Raw genomic sequence first — 12,255 nt, 5'->3', positions numbered from 1 at the left:
ACTTAAATTGATAACTGAAATACCAGTATGCCAGTTTGGCCGTGTCTAGGCAGACACTAAAACGCGGACCAGTCCAAAAGCATTATATATAAAAAACATATATATTATATATAAAAAAACAGTTAGGACTCACTATTGTTATCATTCGTCTAGAATTGTGCAATGTTAAACAGTGTGTATAACCAAATAATTATCAATTGTAACGTAAAATCTTAAGTTCCAATCTAAATATTCACCCTTAGTGTCCTTTCTGAAGCTATTTAGCGCATTATCGATTATCGATTGCTTCAAGTACACAAGAAATTGGCATGTTGTTTTAACTAATTGGTGATAAGCTGATAATAATCTTGAGAACAAGTCATCCAGATTACTTAGGCGTAGCCTAACGGTTTTTTAGCAATATATGAATGAACGAACGTAAATATAACACTATAAATAAAATTTCAAAGGCAATGTTTTCTAATGACATCTTCACTGATTTCAAAACGTATCACATGAAACTATAAGCACCTTAACGCAGTATTTATTGTGTGCAGCAAATACGCATATGTAAACTTCGTTAAATTAAAAAAATAATATTTATGTGTGGTTGTGTTATTTATTTTTCGTTTCAGTTCTAATTGAGTCAGCAAACCGACATTCACAATGTGTCGATGTATTGCAATTCATATTTACATTTATAAGTGAAATTATGAATTCGATGTTTTTTTCACATTTCCAACAAAATGCATGCCTCATTGATAATTTAGTTTGATCATCCAAGTCTTACAATTAACTTACCATTTAATAAGTAAGGAACAATTAATTTGCATAGAAGCAGCTTCAAACACAAACAAATCAACTTTAATCAAGTTATAAAGTTATTCACATATTGAAAATAGAAGTTTCTGTGATCTGCGATAATGATTGTCAGTTTTACCTTTAATTTTCATTAACAAGTATATGATCAAAGCCAAATGTCACACCTTTAACAAGCTGTAATGATAGAGTAAATGTCGACCGCAGATTTATTATTTATTCATATGGTCCGCACATTCCTTCTTTGTATATATCGTCCACAGATTCCTTCTTTGTATATATCGTCCGCAGATTTATTATTTATTCATATGGTCCGCAGGTTCCTTCTTTGTATATATCGTCCGCAGATTCCTTCTTTGTATATATGGTCCGCAGATTCCTTCTTTGTCTATATCGTCCGCAGATTCGATAATCCTTCTTTGTCTATATCGTCCGCAGATTACTATGTACTCTTTGTATATATGGTCCGCAGATTGATTATTTATTCATATGGTCCGCAGATTCTCTCTTTGTGTATATCGTCCGCAGATTCCTTCTTTGTATATATGGTCCGCAGATTCCTTCTTTGTCTATATCGTCCGCAGATTCGATAATCCTTCTTTGTCTATATCGTCCGCAGATTACTATGTACTCTTTGTATATATGGTCCGCAGAATCCTTCTTTGTATATATGGTCCGCAGATTTATTATTTATTCATATGGTCTGCAGATTCCTTCTTTGTATATATCGTCAGCAGATTCCTTCTTTGTCTATATGATCCGCAGATTTATTATTTATTCATATGGTCCGCAGATTCCTTCTTTGTATATATCGTCCGCAGATTCCTTCTTTGTATATATGGTCCGCAGAGTTATTATTTATTCATATGGTCCGCAGATTCCTTCTTTGTATGTATCGTCCGCAGATTCCTTCTTTGTCTATATGGTCCGCAGATTCTTTCTTTGTCTAAATCGTCCGCAGATTCGATAATCCTTCTTTGTCAATATGGTCTGCAGATCACTATATAATCTATATCGTCCGCAGATTAGTCCGCGTTTTAGTGCGACAACCGTGTAAAGCTGTTACGATCCAGAAAGTCCTTCTTCACATCGAGTATATATCCTTCGAATTCCATCTATTGTTGTCATAAGCGGAGATTTAGTGAATAAATAATTCATATATCCTAAATGACAGCTTCTAAATAGCGAAACAAGCCAATTTATGCTGTAAGAAAGTTTTGACACGAGACTCTCATGGGGCGGCCATTGTTGAATGTTGAAACACGAACGACAACTCTGCTAGGCGAATGTAGAATTACCGAAATCCCAGCTACAAGTCAATATTTTTCAATAGAAGTGGGATATTGTTGTTAAGTTTTTTACTGTACCGCTGCTTTATAATATAACAAAAGCCCCAGATAAATTTTTGACACTTGAAGGTCTTTACAGCGGGGATTTCGGTACCTGATCGTGCTTGTGCAAATATGCACTATGAATTCATACTGGGACCCCAATAATAATGTTTATATTTTAGTTTTTCACGATCAAATTTGGATAAAAACAATGTTTCAACAGTGATTTCAGTGTATTTTGCAATATTCTATATTAATATCCGCAGTATTTTGAGAAAAAATCAATATTAAGGGGGATTTCTGGGGATTTCGTTGGATTTCGGGGGATTTTGGTAATAAGGGGGATTTCGGTATTTCTACGACCCGAGCATTATCTCAATCAGACTGGCTCGGTATTTTACATAGGTCGCCATTGTGAAGATTTTTTGATGGTATCATACCTTAGACAATGCTGAAACAGCATCGTCAAAAACGGGGTCTGTATACATCCCCGCGTTCTAGGCACCTTTTAATTACTATAAGGGGGGTGTAGGGGAGGTAATGCAATCAAATGTCACAATTAGGTCTTAAATCGAAAACAACAATCACGTCTGAAATTGAAATGTTATATACCACGCAATTAATTTCGCTATATATTTCCTTGTATAAGACGTTAAATAAATGACGTATTTATATATAATAATATATGAGGTACCCCTATATACCATGTGTTTATATCGGATAAAAAAGGGTATGGAGATACATGTGTTTAAAGTGTGAACCCCGTGACCTATTTCTAAATCAGAGTCCCCGTAACTGGCCGTATGTGTGAATATATATATATATATATATATATATATATATATATATCGAAATCACCCCAACCGGGGTGCATCGCTTTGAACAGCCATATCTTCATCAATTCTGCAGTGATTTTCACGATCTCGGTCTAATTCAAAGCAGAAATGAATTATTGCCTTTCTGGAAATGTATATGTCTTGCAACATTTTTTACAAATGCTGGGTCAACTTTTAAGAAATAAAACGATACATAACTCGCATGACCCAGTTGACACTGATCAGGCAGAATTTAAGACTGAAATCTTCACGGAGTAAAGGGCGTCTTCCCTGCAAAGTTTATGTACCTCGATACCATAATTCAATAAAACGTACGAAAAAAACATTATTACCGTGCTTGTCGTTACATAAAGCGTCAAAACTAACTGTCCAGCGCCGTTTGAAACCTTTGTTCACATACATTTCAACTAACTGACATTTTAAACACACGAGTGATTTCATTGGTCCAATGCGAAGGTGTGTCTTTAAAACTTGAGATTTCATTCATGAATACTGCCTGATCATTGTCAACTGGGTCAAGCGAATTGTGTATCGTATTATTTCTTAAAATATGACCCAGCATGTGTAGAAATATAACAAAATATATACATTTCCAGAAAGGAAATTTATTTTTGCGTTGAATAAGACCGGGTTCATGAAAATCGCTGCAAAATTGATGAAGTAATGGCTGTTTAAAACGATGCACCCCGTTTTCGGGTGATTTTGAGTTGCATACCTTGTAATATATATATTTGATAGTGAAATTCTTTTTCAGAAAAGTTAATTTTTCGTTATAATATGATTATTTATCATTCAAAATGATGTTTTCACTAATTAATATCATAGCCACACGCTAGCCACCTGTGGTAAATATTATTCGACATCATATATGTTGACACATTTTTTTATTTTTATATTGTAACATTTATTCAAAATAAATGTTTATGTCGTAGTAATTTATGTAATTTAAAATAGTATACTTACCTTATAGTTGATGTGTTGTCCACAAGAATTGGGACAAGTCTAAAAGGGTGAGGGTACTGCTAGGCCGTTTCCCCAACCAGTTGTTATTGTATTGGGTAATTTAAATAAGGCTCGTTTCCGATTAAATATCATAATCACAGTAAGAATTTATATGAAACATTAAAGATAAATATCTTATTCATTGATTTAAAGCCATACCCATTGTTAAACTTGTGTATTTGTCAACGATTTAAGTTATTATTGTTGTAAGCGCTTGCATCTTATTCATTCATTAAATCCGCCATTTCGTATGACGTTCATCGGTAGATATTTTTACTTTAACGGTCGTCACATGTCATTGACGCCACGCCGGTTGTAGTATAAATAGCGGGGTCAGACGTAAACAACTTTCACGTTCGAATACAGCTAAAACGAATACAGATAAAAATTGAGTAGATACTTAACTTAAAATACTTCAGATTATTTTTTAACATTTAAGGGTTTAAAAATAGTGAGATGCAGGTACGAATATTTTATAATTGATTGTATACGATATTTTGGATATATGCTTTTGTTATAATGAAAATAATTATGTAACTGAAAGTTAAAGTACAGAAACCTTTATTACCCTTTGTTTTCTTTGTTATATGGCATAACAAGACACACCACATTTATTAAATATTGTTTTGCTTAATAAGTTGAATAAACACCACAGCTAGCATGTACAAATGTGTAATGGGTCTGTCTGATGTCTTTTTAGTTTGCGGTCTTTAAATTATTTTATTACATTTATGATTTATGACAATTTTGTTAAAATAGTCAAAATCATGTCAATTTTTTGTCGTAACAAGGCACCATTTTGTTTCAAATAGTATCTTTTGCACGTGTTGACTCACAATTTTAGCTCACCTGAGGATTTTAAAGACATCTTCCATTCAAGAACGTATAAGTTCTGTCAAATTTCCGTCAATTCAATAGAATGCGTTTTTAGGCGTTAATTAGCTTTGAGATAACGCATACATTTATGGTGAATAAAATACAACAATCAAATAAAAAAAAATCAATAAAGCTGGTGTTATTTTACAGTTAAATGAAATAATAAATAACAATTGCACCAGAACTCATCGTCTTTTTGACGGACGGAACTCCCAGCTTCCTTACCAGGTCAATCAAAGTTTTTTCTACTAATTTCCAAGTTTTAAGTCAGTTTGCTTTGTGTTATCTGTTCTGCGGTTAGTTTGCAAAATAAAGGAATTAGAATGTGTACCTGTGGAAAAATGATTTATTCCGTCAAATATAAGAACGTTCGCAAAAACGTTCAATCTAATCAGTTTTGTGTACATATGAGGTGTGTGGGGATTCTAAGACAGTGTTAAACTTAGTACTATCTAGTTATGCTGGTGGTTTCTTTTAATTTTGAAGACATAACTAGATAATGAAAAAGGCTGCGACCGTAATTTCTGTCAAATCTAGTAAATGGCGTTCGCACAATTGCCAGAGCTCTAGATAAGGGTCGTATTTTCGTAATTACGATTTATTTTCAAGTCTGTTACGCTTTTATTTTAAAATCTTGTCGTACCATTAAGAATTAGAAAAATAAAGTTACGAATATTATTTTTACATCGGTTCGTATCGATTGTTATTGATTTCTTTTCGCGTATTAAAGATCTTTGCGATGCTTATATAGAATGGTTATCGGGTTTATTTAACAAATCGCATTTTTCCAATAAAAGCGGCGTATACAGTCTATCTGTCAAAAACAATGGCGGCACCCAGAGAGCGTCCTAAAAAACTGCAAATCGTCCAAAATCACGCTTTTAACATACTGTACGCAAAGTGAGCCGAAGTTAAATGTTTAGAAAGACATTGTAGAAAAGATCTTAAACGATGTTGTATGTTCAGTTGCCGACACAGTCGGAAAAGCTAAACAAAAACGTGACACGACGGGTCCAAACTTAAACACACACAAAAAACATTGAACGAGTGAAAGGGACAAGTCCCGTGGCTAATCGTTGAAAAGATTGAAGGGGAGACCCGTTTTAATTGTGAAATATGTAAAAATTCATCTAAGGCATGCAATCTAAGCACAGTTTGGGCATATGAAGGTATTTGAGAAATAAAATTGTATAATACTGAAAAGACACTGTTGAACTCGTATAAATAAAGTTGCTAGTATGTTTATTTTGATTTTGTTGCATGAAAATAACCATTAATATTTATTTTAAGGTCATTTAGAAAAAATAAGAATTATTTGCCAAAACTTAGTAGTAACATTAAGAATAAAATTTCAGAGTTAAGAATTCTTTTTGAAAATCTGGTAGTAATTTAAGAATTTCACAAAACCTTATCTGGAGCTCTGATTGCACCTCTGTTTAGGGAGGTTACTTCCCCTCTTTGTCCAGTGAAAATAAACTTGGATTGTATCCGTAGGTATCCGCATGCAAAACATGGCCGACTCGAAGACACGTGTGAACCCAGTTCGATATTATTTTGTGCAAGTGTGTGTCTGTCAATAGATTTTAGCGTTCGCACTTGTTGATGATCGCAACTTAAAATGTATATATTTGTATGTATACATTTTAAAGTAGACACAACATATTAAAGGCAAGTTGTATGCAAAAATATGACGAATACACGGTTGTCTGTCGCTATGAATGGCTGTTTACGCTCGGAGCTGTTGCGAATGTCACTTTTTGAGGCAGCCTATCAGAACAGAACTAAAGATCATCAAGAGACTAGCAGGAAAGTTTGCCAAGCCAGAGAGGCCAGTAAGGGACAAAAGTGGAGAAGTAATAACAGATGACGATGGGCAGAAGAAGAGGTGGATTGAGCACTTCCAGGAGCTACTCAACAGGCCAGCTCCTGCGAACCCATCGGAGATTCAGACAGCTACACGTGATCTGCCAATCAAATGCTGCACTCCCACACAGGAAGGATCAGCAGCGCCTTTAAGCAATTGAAGAACGGCAGATCTGCAGGACCGGACAGCATACCCGCAGAAGCGCTTAGGGCTGACGTGGAGACCAGTGTGGAGCTACTACACTCGCTCTTAGCAAGATATGGGAAGAAGAATAAATCCAACAGAGTGGAAAGAGGCTTACCTCATCAAGCTTCCCAAGAAAGGCGATCTCAGCTCCTGTTCCAACTACCGACGAATCACACTGTTGTCAATCCCAGGAAAGGTGTTTAATCGCATCCTGTTGAACCGAATGAAAGACGCAGTATCTCCGTGACCAACAAGCAGGCTTCCGGGAGGAGAGATCGTGCACGGATCAGATCGCAACCCTGTGCATCATTCTGGAACAATCCCTGGAGTGGAAATTACCGTTGTATGTCAACTTCATTGACTATGAAAAGGCGTTCGACAGCGTTGACCGGGAGTCCTTCTGGAAACTTCTGAGGCACTACGGAGTGCCAGAAAAGATCATCAACGTAATCAGAAGTCTTATGAGGAAATGACCTGCAGAATCGTTCATGGAAGACAGCTCACGGATGCCTTTGAAGTGAGGACCGATGTGAGGCAAGGCTGCTTACTCTCACCTTTTCTGTTCCTGCTGGCCATAGACTGGGTAATGAAGACATCGACGGAGCAGAAGCGGAATGGAATTCAGTGACACTCTGGAAACAGTTGGAAGACATTTACATGGCCGATGATTTGGCTCTTCTCTCCAACACCCAACAACAGATGCAAGAAAAGACAAACATGGTAGCGGACAACTCAGCTAGACTGGACCTCACCATCAACAGAGAGAAGAGCAAGGTGTTCAGGACCAACGCATACAACAACACACCCATCACAGTCCAAGGCGAGGCGCTAGAGGAGGTGGATAGCTTCACCTATTTCGGTAGCATTCTGGACAACCAGGGAGAGACGGATGCAGGTGTCAGAACCCGCATCGGTAAAGCACGAGCAGCCTTCCATTAGCTGAAGAACATCTGGGGATCCACAGCGATTGGCATCAACACCACGATTAGGCTCTTCAATACCATCATGTAGCCGCTGTTCCTCTATGGAGCAGAGAACAACTGTCGCCACCATAAAGAACATACAGGTCTTCATCAACACTTGCCTCAGGAAGATCCGCAAGATTCGCTGACCAGACAAGATCTCCAACCAAGAATTATGGAGAAAAACAAACCAGCAGCCAGTTGAAGAAGACATCCTTCGCAAGCCTGAGATGATGAACACATATATGCCGTTAAGGCCGACTCTCGATAGACTTTCGATTAAGGGATTTATTCTTTACAGGAAAACTACCTCTTGAATTAAGTATTCAAACTAAATGTCATTTCAATTATTCAGATTGAACAAAATAAACCTATAAATTAGCACAACCATCGACTGATTATTTAATGCATTGACCGTACGTGCTAGCAAGAAAAATAATGGAGGCATGCACTTAAACGTAATACAATAATGCAGACGTTTAAATTGGGATTTCATTTAGGTCTTTCGTAAATTTTGGGACATGTACGACACTTCGGGTTGAATTTTAGTAAAATAACAATTTGATATATCAGATTTAAAATTTACGAAGATTAAAACTTTCTGGTTTCTACCACATAAATGGTCGTTGGCTAATAAAACATTCCCTTCTCACTTGACGTTAAACGTCTCAATAATTGAGCCCCATTTCTGAGAAAACTGGGCTTAATTGATGGGCGTTACGATCCGTCCCAGACTTGCCTGTGCATCCGCACAGGCCATTCAGGGGCGACACTTTTCGCCTTCAATCGATTTGCGTTTAAAAGATACTTACTTTAAACGAAAAATTCCATAAACGCGGAAAGTGTCCTCCTTAATTAGTCTGTGCGGATTATGCATCAAGCCAAATTTTCCAAGAACGAGGCTGAATAGGACTACTGCTAGGAGTAGACTTAATGCGCTTATTAGTTTTGAAGTAGGATTGTTTACTGTATATAGACTTATTAATTCTAAACTAATAACACTATTTGATATATTCGATACATTCGATTGTTTAATTAAAGATTGGTTCAAGATAGCCTTTATAAGAGCGGGATACAACTAACAGGAAATAGATCTTTGTTTATCGGAAAAGAACGGCGTAATGCTTCTTCGGAACATATATAGCTTCTAACTGAACGATGTAATTGCGGACAAAAATGTAAATATAACTCATATGTTTCCTCTATGCAAACATCGTGTTTGATTTACTTTGCTGAAGTACTTTTTTATTATTTGCGGGATTCAGATTTTACCTGTTAATTATTTATGTTACCATAGCAACAACACATTTTGGCGACAAAAATAAAATAATATGCGTATTAACAATATGGCATTCTGTCGGCATAACGAGTTTCATCAACATAGTTTTTGGGTTGTTGCTGAATGTAGGTTGTAGATGTTCAGTCTGTTATCGTAGAAAGCACAATTTTGTGGACGGAAAACTAAAACAACTAGCATACGTCACCTATGACCGTCCTTCCCATACACAGTTTCATCAACCTAACTTAAGTACTTTTCGAGTTATGACAGGGTCCAGATTTTTGTTATAGACTGACGGAAGGACTAGGGGCAAACCTATAGTTTCCTCCGGAGAAACCGATGAGGGACTTATAAGCGTTTTCACGTGCTCACTGATAAAAATTTTCATGGGATCGGAAAAAAACATTGACACTTTTTTATTCCAGCTTCTCCTATATGGTGAGCGCGTTCTGAGAAAAATGGGCGATTACATGTGCGTAAAGAGTCATCCCAGCTAAGCCTGTGTAGCCCGCACAGGAGAATCAGGGAAGAAACATTCCGCTTTTATGATATTTTTCGTTAAACGACAGTCTCTTATTAGCGAAAAATCCTGTTTAGGCGGAAAGTATCGTTCGTGATTAGCCTTTGCGGACTGCACGTGTTTGTCTTTGATGATACCTTACGGCCATGCATTTAGGCCAGTTTTTGCAGAACGAGTCTCATGGTTTGTACAGCTAATTGAAATAGAAGGGGCCTCCGTTCCCTCCCTACAAACAATACCATTAAAAAGATTGTAAAATAGATTCGTGTTAGTGACAAATAAGCACAGCATCCAAACAATCACACAGGTGATGCTTGTTTTTGTATTAAGGAGCCGTAAAACATAGTAATCTAAATAACGTATAACAGTAATACCATATTTAATTTTGGGACATAAACCCCTTTTGTTTAATAAAAATGTAGCTCATTTTTCACTTTTCACACTTGATTATATATAGCCTCATTTTGTTTGTTCATAAGTGTACCCGAGTGGTTTTTAACCCTTTATAATTTGTAACCTATTGTCTTGTGGTTAGCTAATTTACTTTTGGGTATGGTTTTCTGGTTGAATTGTTCACTTTGGTGGAAATTTGGAGAAGAATGGCAGGCATTTTCTTCAACCTTACAGTTTTGTATTTAATCAGGAGTGTCACTGGCTGGTATGTTGTATTCGGTTGTTATGAACTGTATTCAATCCATTGTTATTATTGCATTTGTATTTAAAGAATGATTTGACATGTAAGTAATGTTAAATCTTCTATTTTCGCTATTGTTGAAATCGTTGCACAATGGATCCAATTCTTTTTTTTTAAATATTTTACTATCTGAAATCGTTTAAATTCTTAACTAATCAGTGCACTTAATAATGTGTGTGCATGCTTAATTTACAGCAGTCACGTGAGCTTGGGGTGTAGAACTTGGAAGTACGAGGAGCCATTCAATTCCACCAATTGGTAATTTAACTGTGTGCTATGTGTTATGTACTGTTCTTGTCATGTGATATTTGTGTGTTGCTTTGTATGTGTGTTTCTATTTTTATTGCATAATACTGTTTAATGTTCATGTGTTATTGGCCACTAGAACACGACATATCTTATTTATAGTATAAATAAGTATGATCTATATTAATTATAATATTACTATTATTATTATGCATCATACTTAATATCTAATTGTTTATTTTACAGGATGGTACGTTTCCTTAGATTACTAATCCTGATCACTTGATTGTGACCTTTGTATTAACATTAATACATTGATACGAGAAAACTGAACCATATTGAGTTATATTGTCCTCGTGTATGAGTTAAATACCCCAAAGAAACCCAGAGTTATAAAAGAATCTACAAGAGGAGTATTGATGCAAAGCATCAAAAGGCGTCGGGAATTTCAGTGTAAAAGGCACTCAATGAAGTTACATGGAACGATTTTTTTTCTACTGTAAATATAAATATATTGGCCGATTATTTTAAACAAATTAGAAAAAGATACTTGTATAACCATTATCTATAATTTTGTGTTATAACCCCCAAATAACCATTAATTATGATGTTGTGTTATAACTCCCAAATAACCATTATCTATGATTTTGTGTTGTAAGCCCAAAATATTTCATAGTTCATTTCATTTACATTGATTCCTTTTTTTACTGGCATCCGTGTGCAGTTTTCATTAATGGAACAGAACTGTATAGGTTTTAAAAAATCTGCTTCATCTTGTAAGCGTAATTTCATATTTTTCTCAACTTCAAGGGGAGATGATTCTGAACTTATTCTTACGTTGCTCATTTACGATAGGGGTTGAGTACTCATTGATATGAAAACACTGTAAAAGTTTGAAAAAAATGAATGAAAACTGTAAATTGCATAAAGAAGCTGCATTTAACAATACTTTGAAATTCAGTAAAAGATCATAATAGATTTATTGCTCCAAGTTTCATCATTTTCAATAGGGTTCGAGTAATACTGAGATAAAAACACTTAACAAGTTTGGAAAGATTCAGACGAAAGTTGTGAAATCTTTAAAACAAGTGGAAATTGTTTATTTTGTCAAATTTAATAGAAACAAAATCTGGACTTATTGTCCCGATGTTTCTCATTTTAAATGAGGTAAAAATGCTTATTGATATGAAGACACTGTAAGTTTGGAAGAATCTGATAAAAAATGTTGACATAATCACCTTATTAAGCAGTTTTTAATTTTTATTTTTAAATTCAAAGAGACATAATTCTGGACTTATTGTCCGATATTGCTCATATACTGTTTGGGTTGGGTCCTCATTGATAAAAAAACCTGTGCAAGTTTGGGAACAATCGGATGAAAATTTTGGACTTTGAACAACGATTTCAAAATTCTAAATTCTAAGGAAGATAACTATGTACGTAATGGTCGGATAATGCTAAAGGGCCAATACCACCTGGAAAGTAATACGTGTCGCGCTTCGCGCTCTATATATGTGGTTCTTAAAAAAAACTCCGAGGAGTGCTTGACTCTAGGGAAACGGGTTGCTGGGGCACAGCTCCTCCTTGATAAGCGGCTGCTTCCTTTATCGCAGCTCATTGTTGCAATCAATAATACGTGTCGCGCTTCGCGCTCTATATGT

General features: G+C 35.7%; 1 long non-coding RNA gene across 1 annotated transcript in view; it reads left to right on the top strand.

The window, feature by feature from the left end:
• LOC127859311 (uncharacterized) overlaps positions 1-12,255 on the top strand; it is a 37,992-nt gene that overhangs the window by 23,817 nt on the left and 1,920 nt on the right. Inside the window, exon 2 of the long non-coding RNA XR_008039308.1 lies at positions 10,544-10,606. This is a non-coding gene — a long non-coding RNA (uncharacterized LOC127859311). The remainder of the gene's footprint in view (positions 1-10,543; positions 10,607-12,255) is intronic.

Source organism: Dreissena polymorpha, chromosome 15 (genome assembly GCF_020536995.1).
Source record: "Dreissena polymorpha isolate Duluth1 chromosome 15, UMN_Dpol_1.0, whole genome shotgun sequence".
Taxonomy (NCBI): Eukaryota; Metazoa; Mollusca; class Bivalvia; order Myida; family Dreissenidae; genus Dreissena; species Dreissena polymorpha.
This window is presented reverse-complemented; position numbering and strand designations above follow the sequence as displayed.